General features: G+C 43.9%; 1 non-coding gene across 1 annotated transcript; it reads right to left on the bottom strand.

Moving 5' to 3' along the window:
- Window positions 1–871: 871 nt before the first annotated feature.
- On the bottom strand, window positions 872–980 carry LOC148570629 (small nucleolar RNA R71). The gene has a single exon (XR_015907876.1). It is a non-coding gene; the product is annotated as a small nucleolar RNA R71 (small nucleolar RNA).
- Between the last annotated feature and the right edge of the window lie 10,322 nt (window positions 981–11,302).

Raw genomic sequence — 11,302 nt, 5'->3', positions numbered from 1 at the left:
CCCCTCTTTTTTAAAAATTCTTTTTAATTAACTAATTATTTTAATTTTTGATTTTAATTTTCGAAAACTAACCTTTTTCAAAAACTATTTTCGAAAATCACTAACCTTTTTCAAAAATAATTTTCGAAAATCCTTCTCCCTCATCTCCTTCTAATTATTTATTCATCTACTAACACTTCTCTTCATCCCACATCACTGCTCCTATCCTTACCCTTGTGTTTGGATTCTTCATTTTTCTTCACCCCTATTCATTTTCTTCTTCTACTAACAATAAGGAACCTCTTTACTGTGACATAGAGGATTCCTCTTCTTTTCTTGTTCTCTTCTCTTTCTTATGAGCAGGAACAAGGAAAAAGGCATTCTTGTTGAAGCTGATCCAGAACCTGAAAGGACTCTGAAGAGGAAGCTGAGAGAAGCTAAATTACAACAATCCAGAGACAACCTTATTGAAAATTTCGAACAAGTAAAGGAGATGGCAGCCGAACCCAACAACAATAATGCAAGGAGAATGCTTGGTGACTTTACTGCACCAAATTCCAATTTATATGGAAGAAGCATCTCCATTCCTGCCATTGGAGCAAACAACTTTGAGCTGAAACCTCAATTAGTTTCTCTGATGCAGCAGAACTGCAAGTTTCATGGACTTCCATCTGAAGATCCTTTTCAGTTCTTAACTGAATTCTTGCAGATATGTGATACTGTTAAGACTAATGGAGTAGATCCTGAAGTCTACAGGCTCATGCTTTTCCCTTTTGCTGTAAGAGACAGAGCTAGAATATGGTTGGACTCTCAACCTAAGGATAGCCTGAACTCTTGGGATAAGCTGGTCAAGGCTTTCTTAGCCAAGTTCTTTCCTCCTCAAAAGCTGAGTAAGATTAGAGTGGATTTTCAAACCTTCAGACAGAAAGAAAGTGAATCCCTCTATGATGCTTGGGAGAGATACAAGGAACTGACCAAAAAGTGTCCTTCTAACATGCTTTCAGAATGGACCATCCTGGATATATTCTATGATGGTCTGTTTGAATTAGCTAAGATGTCATTGGATACTTCTGCAGGTGGATCCATTCACCTAAAGAAAACTCCTGCAGAAGCTCAAGAACTCATTGACATGGTTGCTAATAACCAGTTCATGTACACTTCTGAGAGGAATCCTGTGAGTAATGGGACGCCTATGAAGAATGGAGTTCTTGAAATTGATACTCTGAATGCCATATTGGCTCAGAATAAGATATTGACTCAGCAAGCCAATATGATTTCTCAGAGTCTGAATGGAATGCAAGCTGCATCCAACAGTACTCAAGAGGCGTCTTCTGAAGAAGAAGCTTATGATCCTGAGAACCCTGCAATAGTAGAGGTAAATTACTTAGGTGAACCTTACGGAAACACCTATAACCCATCATGGAGAAATCATCCAAATTTCTCATGGAAGGATCAAAAGCCTCAACAAGGCTTTAATAATGGTGGAAGAAACAAGTTTAACAACAGTAAACCTTTTCCATCATCCACTCAGCAACAGACAGAGAACTCTGAACAAAATACCTCTAATTTAGCAAACTTAGTCTCTGATCTATCTAAGGCCACTGTGAGTTTCATGAATGAAACAAGGTCCTCCATTAGAAATTTAGAAGCACAAGTGGGCCAGCTGACTAAAAGGATCACTGAAATCCCTCCTAGTACTCTCCCAAGTAATACAGAAGAAAATCCAAAAAGAGAGTGCAAGGCCATTGAATTAATTACCATGGCCGAACCTGTAAGAGAAGAGGAGGACGTGAATCCCAAGGAGGAAGGCCTCCTGGGACGTCCAGTGATCAATAAGGAGCTTTCCTCTGAGGAACCAAAAGAATCTGAGGCTCAACTAGAGACCATAGAGATTCCATTAAACCTCCTTATGCCATTCATGAGCTCTGATGAGTATTCCTCTTCTGAAGAGAATGAGGATGTCACTGAGGAGCAAGTCACCAAGTACCTTGGTGCAATCATGAAGCTGAATGCCAAATTATTTGGCATTGAAACTTGGGAAGATGAACCTCCCTTGTTCACCAATGAACTAAGTGATCTGGATCAACTGACATTGCCTCAGAAGAAACAAGATCCTGGAAAGTTCTTAATACCTTGTACCATAGGCACCATGATCTTTAAGGCTCTGTGTGACCTTGGTTCAGGAATAAACCTCATGCCCCTCTCTGTAATAGAGAAACTGGGAATCTTTGGGGTGCAAGCTGCTAAAATCTCATTAGAGATGGCAGACAATTCAAGAAAATAGGCTTATGGACAAGTAGAGGACGTGTTAGTAAAGGTTGAAAGCCTTTACATCCCTACTGATTTCATAGTCCTAGATACTGGGAAGGATGAGGATGAATCCATCATCCTAGGAAGACCTTTCCTAGCCACAGCAAGAGCTGTGATTGATGTGGACAGAGGAGAATTGATCCTTCAAATAAATGAGGACAACCTTGTGTTTACAACTCAAGGATCTCTCTCTGCATCCATGGAGAGGAAGCATAAAAAGCTTCTCTCAAAGCAGAGTCAACCAAAGCCCCCACAGTCAAACTCTAAGTTTGGTGTTGGGAGGCCATAACCAAACTCTAAGTTTGGTGTCAAACCCCCATATCCAAACTCTAAGTTTGGTGTTGGGAGGTCTCAACAAAGCTCTGCACATCTGTGAGGCTCCATGAGAGCCCACTGTCAAGCTATTGACATTAAAGAAGCGCTTGTTGGGAGGCAACCCAATGTTTATTTATCTAATTTTCATTGTTTTTCATGTTTTATTAGGTTCATGATCATGTGGAGTCACAAAATAAATATAAAAAAATTGAAAATGGAATCAAAAACAGCAGAAGAAAAATCACACCCTGGAGGAAGACCTTACTAGCGTTTAAACGCCAGTAAGAAGCATGTTTTGGGCATTCAACGCCAGAACAGAGCATGGTTCTGGCACTGAACGCCAGAAATGCACCCTGGAGAAGAGCTGGCGCTGAATGCCCAGAACAAGCATGGTTCTGGCGTTCAACGCCAGAAATGGGCAACAAATGGGCGTTCAACGCCCAGAACAAGCACCAATCTGGCGCTGAACGCCCAGAGTTGTGTGCAAGAGCATTTTGAATGCCTAATTTGGTGCAAGGTTGTAAATCCTTGAACATCTCAGGATCTATGGACCCCACAGGATCACCTCAGGATCTGTGGACCCCACAGGATTCCCACTTACCTCCACTCACTTCTTCTCACCTCTCTTTCACACAATCCCATAAACACTCTTCCCCAAAACTCTTCACCAATCACCTCAATCTCTCTTCCCTGTCACACTTCACCACTCACATCCATCCACTCTTCCCCATAAACCTACCTCATAAACTCCACCTACCTTCAAAATTCAAAATCAATTTCCCACACAAACCCACCCTAAATGGCCAAACTTACCCCCCTCCCTTCCCTATATATAACCCTCCATTCTTCCTCATTTTCACACAACACAACCCTCTTTTCTCTTCTTGGCCAAAACACACCTCCCCCCTCCTCTCCGTATTTTCTTCTTCTTCTTCATCTATTCTTTCTTCTCTTGCTCGAGGGCGAGCAAAATTCTAAGTTTGGTGTGGTAAAAGCATAAGCTTTTTGTTTTTCCATTACCATTGATGGCACCTAAGACCGGAGAATCCTCTAGAAAAGGTAAAGGGAAGACAAAAGCTTCCACCTCCGAGTCATGGGAGATGGAAAGATTCATCTCCAAAGCTCATCAAGACCACTTCTATGATATTGTGGTCAAGAAGAAGGTGATCCCCGAGGTCCCTTTCAAGCTCAAGAAGAATGAGTATCCAGAGATCCGACATGAAATCCAAAGAAGAGGTTGGAAAGTTCTAACAAACCCCATCCAACAAGTCGGCATCCTAATGGTTCAAGAGTTCTATGCCAATGCATGGATCACTAGGAACCATGATCAAAGTAAGAACCCAAACCCAAAGAATTATATTACAATGGTTCGGGGAAAATACTTAGATTTTAGTCCGGAAAATGTGAGGTTGGCATTTAACTTGCCTATGATGCAAGGAGATGCACGCCCCTACACTAGAAGGGTCAACTTTAATCAAAGGTTGGACCAAGTCCTCATGGACATATGTGTGGAAGGAGCTCAATGGAAGATTGACTCCAAAGGCAAGCCGATTCAATTAAGAAGACTGGACCTCAAGCCTGTGGCTAGAGGATGGTTGGAGTTCATCCAACGCTCCATCATCCCCACTAGCAACCGATCTGAAGTTACTGTGGATCGGGCCATCATGATCCATAGCATCATGATTGGAGAGGAAGTAGAAGTTCATGAAGTCATCTCCCTTGAACTCTACAAAATAGCCGAAAAGCCCTCCCCTGGGGCAAGGCTAGCTTTTCCCCATCTTATTTGCCATCTATGTTACTCAGCTGGAGCTTTCATAAAAGGAGACATTCACATTGAGGAAGAGAAGCCCATCACTAAGAAAAAGATGTAGCAAGCAAGAGAGCCCATTCATGGAGCTCAAGAAGCGCAGGAAGCTCATCACCATGAGATCCCGGAGATGCCTCAAATGTATTTTCCTCCACAGAACTATTGGGAGCAAATCAACACCTCCCTAGGAGAATTAAGTTCCAACATGGGATAACTAAGGGTGGAACATCAAGAGCACTCCATCATCCTTCATGAAATCAGAGAAGATCAAAAAGCAATGAGGGAGGAGCAACAAAGACAAGGAAGAGACATAGAAGAGCTCAAGGACATCATTGGTTCCTCAAGAAGAAAATGCCACCATCACTAAGGAGGACTCATTCCTTGTTCTGACTTTCTGTTTTTCGTTTTCTCTATGTTAAGTGCTTATCTATGTTTGTGTCTTCATTACATGATCATTAGTAGTTAGTACATTTGTCTTAAAGTTATGAATGTCCTATGAATCCATCACCTCTCTTAAAATGAAAAATGTTTTAATTCAAAAGAACAAGAAGTACATGAGTTTCGAATTTATCCTTGAACTTAGTTTAATTATATTGATGTGGTGACAATGCTTCTTGTTTTCTGAATGAATGCTTGAACAGTGCATATATGTTTTGAAGTTGTTGTTCATGAATGTTAAATATGTTGGCTCTTGAAAGAATGATGACAAGGAGACATGTTATTTGATAATCTGAAAAATCATAAAAATGATTCTTGAAGCAAGAAAAAGCAGCAAAGAACAAAGCTTGTAGAAAAAAAAAGAAAAAAAATATAAGCAAAAAAAAAAAGAGAAAAAGCAAGCAGAAAAAGCCAAAAGCTCTTAAAACCAAGAGGCAAGAGCCAAAAGCCAGTAACCCTTAAAACCAAAAGGCAAGGGTAAAAAAAAGGATCCCAAGGCTTTGAGCATCAGTGGATAGGAGGGCCTAAAGGAATAAAATCCTGGCCTAAGCGGCTAAAACAAGCTGTCCCTAACCATGTGCTTGTGGCGTGTAGGTGTCAAGTGAAAACTTGAGACTGAGTGGTTAAAGTCAAGGTCCAAAGCAAAAAAAAAAAAAAAGAGTGTGCTTAAGAACCCTGGATACCTCTAATTGGGGACTTTAGCAAAGCTGAGTCACAATCTGAAAAGGTTCACCCAATTATGTGTCTGTGGCATTTATGTATCCGGTGGTAATACTGGAAAACAAAGTGCTTAGGGCCACGGCCAAGACTCATAAAGTAGCTGTGTTCAAGAATCATCATACTGAACTAGGAGAATCAATAACACTATCTGAACTCTGAGTTCCTATAGATGCCAATCATTCTGAACTTCAATGGATAAAGTGAGATGCCAAAACTATTCAAGAGGCAAAAAACTACAAGTCCCGCTCATTTAATTAGAGCTATGTTTCATTGATAGTTTCGAATTTATAGTATATTCTCTTCTTTTTATCCTATTTTATTTTCAGTTGCTTGGGGACAAGCAACAATTTAAATTTGGTGTTGTGATGAGCGGATAATTTATACGCTTTTTGGCATTGTTTTTAGTATGTTTTTAGTAGAATCTGGTTATTTTTAGGGATGTTTTCATTAGTTTTTATGTTAAATTCACATTTCTGGACTTTACTATGAGTTTGTGTGTTTTTCTGTGATTTCAGGTACTTTCTGGCTGAAATTGAGGGACTTGAGCAAAAATCAGATTCAGAGGTTGAAGAAGGACTGCTGATGCTGTTGGATTCTGACCTCCCTGCACTCAAAGTGGATTTTTTGTAGGTACAGAACTCAAAATGGCGCGCTTCCAATTGCGTTGGAAAGTAGAAATCTAGGGCTTTCCAGTAATATATAATAGTTTATACTTTGCCCAAGTTTAGACGACGCAAATTGGCATTCAACGCCAGCTCTCTGCCCAATTCTGGCGTCCAGCGCCAGAAACAAGTTTCAAAGTGGAGTTCAACGCCCAAAATGGCACAAAAGCTGGCGTTCAACTCCAAGAATGACCTCTCCATGTGTAGACTTCAAGCTCAGCCCAAGCACACACCAAGTGGGCCCCGGAAGTGGATTTATGCATCAATTACTTACTTCTGTAAACCCTAGTAGCTAGTTCATTATAAATAGGACTTTTTATTATTGTCTTTGAACATCTTCGGATCATCTTTTGATCATTTTTAGATCTCTAGACCTCCATGGGAGGCTGGCCACTCGGCCATGCTTACCCTATATTCACTTATGTATTTTCAAACGGTAGAGTTTCTACACTCCATAGATTAAGGTGTGGAGCTCTGCTCTTCCTCAAAGATTAATGCAAAGTACTACTGTTTTTCTATTCAATTCAACTTATTCCGCTTTAAGATATTCATTCGCACTTCAACCTGAATGTGATGAACGTGACAATCATCACCATTCCCTATGAACGCGTGCCTGACAACCACTTCCGTTATACCCTCGACTGAATGAGTATCTCTTGGATCTCTTAATCAGAATCTTCGTGGTGTAAGCTAGATTGATGGTGGCATTCATGAGAATCCGGAAAGTCTAAACCTTGTCTGTGGTATTCCGAGTAGGATTCAGGGATTGAATGACTGTGACGAGCTTCAAACTCGCGAGTGCTGGGCATAGTGATAGACGCAAAAGGAGGGTGAATCCTATTCCAGTATGATCGAGAACCTCAGATGATTAGCCGTGCTGTGACAGAGCATTTGGACTATTTTCACAAGAGGATGGGATGTAGCCATTGACAACGGTGATGCCCTTACATAAAGCCAGCCATGGAAAGGAGTAGGATTGATTGGATGAAGGCAACAGGAAAGCAGAGGTTCAGAGGAACGAAAGCATCTCTATGCGCTTATCTAAAATTCTCACCAATGATTTACATAAGTATTTCTATCCTTCTTTTATTATTTAATTTCAAAAACTCCATAATTATTTTATATCCGCCTTACTGAGATTTACAAGGTGAACATAGCTTGCTTCATACCAATAATCTCCGTGGGATCGACCCTTACTCACGTAAGGTTTATTACTTGGACGACCCAGTGCACTTACTGGTTAGTTGTATCGAAGTTGTGACAAATTATGAATTGATATTAGAGCACCAAGTTTTTGGAGTCTTTACCAGAGATCACAATTTCGTGTACCAAGGGTCGCCGACGTGTTGTTGGCAGTTTTTGGGAAGAATCATGTGAATCACCTTTTGATGGGTGACCGGGAGGTCACCAGAAATTACGTTTGTGAGTTGTTTTGCCTTGTATTTTTGTGTTTCTATTCATTCGCTTGGTTGTGCCGGTTTCACGACTAACTTGTTTACTTGTTTGTTGCAGTGGAGATGTCTGCTTCTGTGACAGGGCTTGAGGACTTGTTCAAGACTTTCTTGGCGGACAACGATGAGGAGAAAGCGGAGAAGGTTGACGGAAAATCAGAGGACCCTCCTGAGAATAAGGATCAAGCGACGCCGTCACCCCATGATACCGAGATGATGGATAAGAACTCTGACGGAGTGCGCGTTTCTCCTATCCGTGAGAAGATGGTCGGCCACGAGCACTCGACCTCCGCTCAGCAAGAGGATGACGATTTGAAGCTTATCCCCGCCCCCAAAAGGCAGAGGGCATCCTCCAGCCCAGAAGGGGTTCTGACCGTTATGGAGCGGAACTTCGACGCCGAGACCTTAATAGATTTGCAGCTGCTTTCCGGCACAGAGGATCACTTCCTTGGCACCGAGCTTACGGGATAGGCGAGGTGGATGTACCGTACCCTTCTCCGCGGTGCCGCAATAGCTCGGAAGGCTGAATTCGAGTTGTCGGGGATGCAGTCGCTGCGCAGGAAGCTCGAATCCGCTGTCAAAGCCAATAATGAATTTATGACTCAAGTTGAAACCCTTCAGGAGCAACTGTCCGAGATGGGGAAAAAACTGGAGGCTGCTGAGGAGAGAGCCGCGTCTGCCGAGGAGAAGCTGAAGGCCTCCGATGACACCGTGTCCCATTTAACCGAGCGGGAGATGACTCTGGAGAGCCAACTTAATGCCGCGCAAGGGCAGGTGGTGGCCTTGGAGAAAGAGCGTGACGTGGCCGTCTCGTCGGCTAAGGCTGCTCAAGCTGAGGTTGAGGAGCTTAAGAAGAAACATAAGGTGACTAGAGAGCAGGGGAAGAACGCGATCTTCATGACTGAGGAAGCCCTTAAGGCCCAGGTGAAGATCGTGGCTCCCGACTTCGATATGTCGGCAATTGGAGTTTTCAAGACAATCAAGGATGGCAAGATTGTTGACATGCCCAAGAAATGAGTTTTTGTACCTTATGTTTTTGTATGGATTTGTGGTTTTGTTGTAGAACTTTTTGAAGCTTACTTCGTTATACATTAAAAGTCGCTTGGTCGGCTTGTGATTATCATCTTCTTTGCTTATCTGATAGCGTTTTCGTTTTGTTTTGTTACCGTTTTGTCGGTATGAGCTTTTCACTCGTGCTTATTTATCATTGTGTTGGTAATTCGGCGAAGCCAGGTCGTGGCCTTTTGCTTTCGTTGTAGCCGTTTGGTATGGCTTTAATTTAGGTGGCTCCCGGGGTGATCAGTCCCGGGGTGCCGTATCGTGGTTCCGTTTAATGTGTTGTGGAACTCGTTTCCGTGTGATGTGTAAGTAAGAAATAAAAAGGAACAATAGAGAGGTAATTTTTTAACAAGTAAACATTAATTGGCAATTAAACAAGTCTATTACCGTAGCGAGTATAAAGGTAAACGATTAAGCTCGTTAGATCGCCTGGCCGGCGTGCCTGAGCTAGGAGTAAAACCTTTTCAGGTTACCTGAATTCCAAGTTCTCGGGACCTCCCTTCCATCAAGCTTTTCCAGTTTGTAGGCGCCCTTGCCAATCACTTCTTTGACTCTGTAAGGGCCTTCCCAGTTCGCCGCCAGTTTGCCTTCTCCCTGGGTCGGTAGCCCGATATCGTTGCGCCGTAGGACGAGGTTGTTTTGCTCAAATTCCCTCTTGAGTACTTTGGTGTTGTAGCGCAGGGCCATTCTTTGCTTTAGTGCCATTTGTGACAAATGGGCCACCTCCCTAGCCTCATCTGCCAGGTCTTTCTCTACCGCTTCCTCTACTCCCCTCAGAAGTAATCGTGGGCTTGGCTCGCCGATCTTTACGGGTATCATTGCGTCCACTCCGTACGTCAGGCGGAAAGGAGTTTCTCCTGTGGATGATTGCTCGGTCGTTCGGTAGGACTAGAAGACCGAGGCGAGTTCGTCAGCCCATGCACCTTTTTTGCTGTCCAGCCGCTTCTTGAGGCCCATTTCTGCTTTATGGTGATAACTTGACCATTTGTCTGGGGGTGCTCTACTGAGGAGAATTTATGCTTTATGCCCAGACCGGTGAGGAACTCCACGAATTTCTTGTCGGTGAACTGTGTCCCGTTGTCAGAGATGACGACTTCCGGGATGCCGAATCGAGTTATCACCTGTCTCCACATGAACTTTCGACAATTGGCTGAAGATATGCTTGCCAGTGGTTCAGCCTCTATCCATTTGGTGTAGTAGTTGACAGCGACTATGAGGTATTTGACTTGTCCCGGGCCGACCGGGAAAGGTCCCAGTAAGTCGACTCCCCATTGTGCGAAAGGTCGAGAGGACGTCAGTAGGCTTAGTTTGGACGCTGGCGCTTTGTGGAAGTTGGCGTTCTCTTGGCACTTGACACATTTCTTTACGAACTCTTTTGAGTCGACCATCATCGACGGCCAGTAATATCCAGCTCGGATGAGCTTTTTTGCTAGGGCTTTGCGCCCGATGTGGTGGCTGCAGCATCCCTCGTGGACTTCTCTGAGCACATAGTCCGTTTGATCGGGATAGAGGCATTTCAGCAAGGGCTGGCTAAGTCCCTTTTTGAACAGTTGGTCTTGTATGATCGCATATCTGGCCGCCTCCCTTCTTAATGCTTTAGCCTCCTTCTCGTCCTCAGGGAGTTTGCCGTTCTTTAGGAAATCAGTGATGGGATCCATCCAGGAGGGGGCCTATCTTTGTTAGGTGGAGGGCGACTGCTGGTTCCTTTGTCATTCCTTGAATAAGGGACCTATTGCCAACTCCCGGTTTCGTGCTCGCTAGCTTTGATAGGAGGTCTGCCCGTGTGTTCCTTTCCTTCGGAACGTGTTGGACCGCGACCTCCTCGAACTGCTTTGCTAGCTCTTTGACCTTTTCCAAGTACTTTTGCAATAGCGAGTCCCTGGCCTGGTAGCTTCCATTCACCTGCGAGGTAACGACCTGCGAGTCACTGCATACTTCCAGCCTCGTAGCCCCGACTTCTCAGGCTAGGATCAAGCCGCCCAGGAAGGCCTCGTATTTCGCTTGGTTGTTTAATACGGAAAACTCGAACTTGATTGATTGTTCGTATATGACCCCGGTAGCACTTTCCAAAATGATCCCGGCACCCCCAGACGTTTAGTTGGAGGCCCTGTCCACATGGAACCTCCACCGTGTGCCCACTTCCTCGGTTGGGTCCCCCGCTACTTCCACCAAGAAGTCTGCCATTGTTTGTGTCTTGATCGCATGTCGGGGCTCGTATCGCAAATCATACTGAGATAGCTCGATGGCCCAAGTCATCATTCTTCCCACCAAGTCGGGTTTTTGGAGCACCTGGCGGATTCCCTGGTCCGTTCTCACGACTACCTGGTGACCCTAGAAGTACTGCCTTAGTCTTCGGGAGGAGGTTAGTAGTGCCAGAGCTAGCTTCTCTAATTTGCTGTATCTCAGTTCTGCTCCTTGCAGTGCTCTGCTCACGAAGTAGATTGGTTGTTGAGCCTTCCCTTCTTCCCGTACCAAAATTGCTGCCAGCGCTTCGTCTGTTATGGCTAGGTACAGGTAGAGCGGTTCTCCGACTTTGGGTTTCCCTAGCACGGGAGGAGTTG

The sequence above is a fragment of the Arachis ipaensis genome, chromosome B3, assembly GCF_059453495.1.
Source record: "Arachis ipaensis isolate K30076 ecotype BB chromosome B3, ASM5945349v1, whole genome shotgun sequence".
Lineage (NCBI taxonomy): Eukaryota > Viridiplantae > Streptophyta > Magnoliopsida > Fabales > Fabaceae > Arachis > Arachis ipaensis.
The sequence above is the reverse complement of the archived record's forward strand: the minus strand, read 5'-3'. Positions and strand labels throughout refer to the sequence as shown.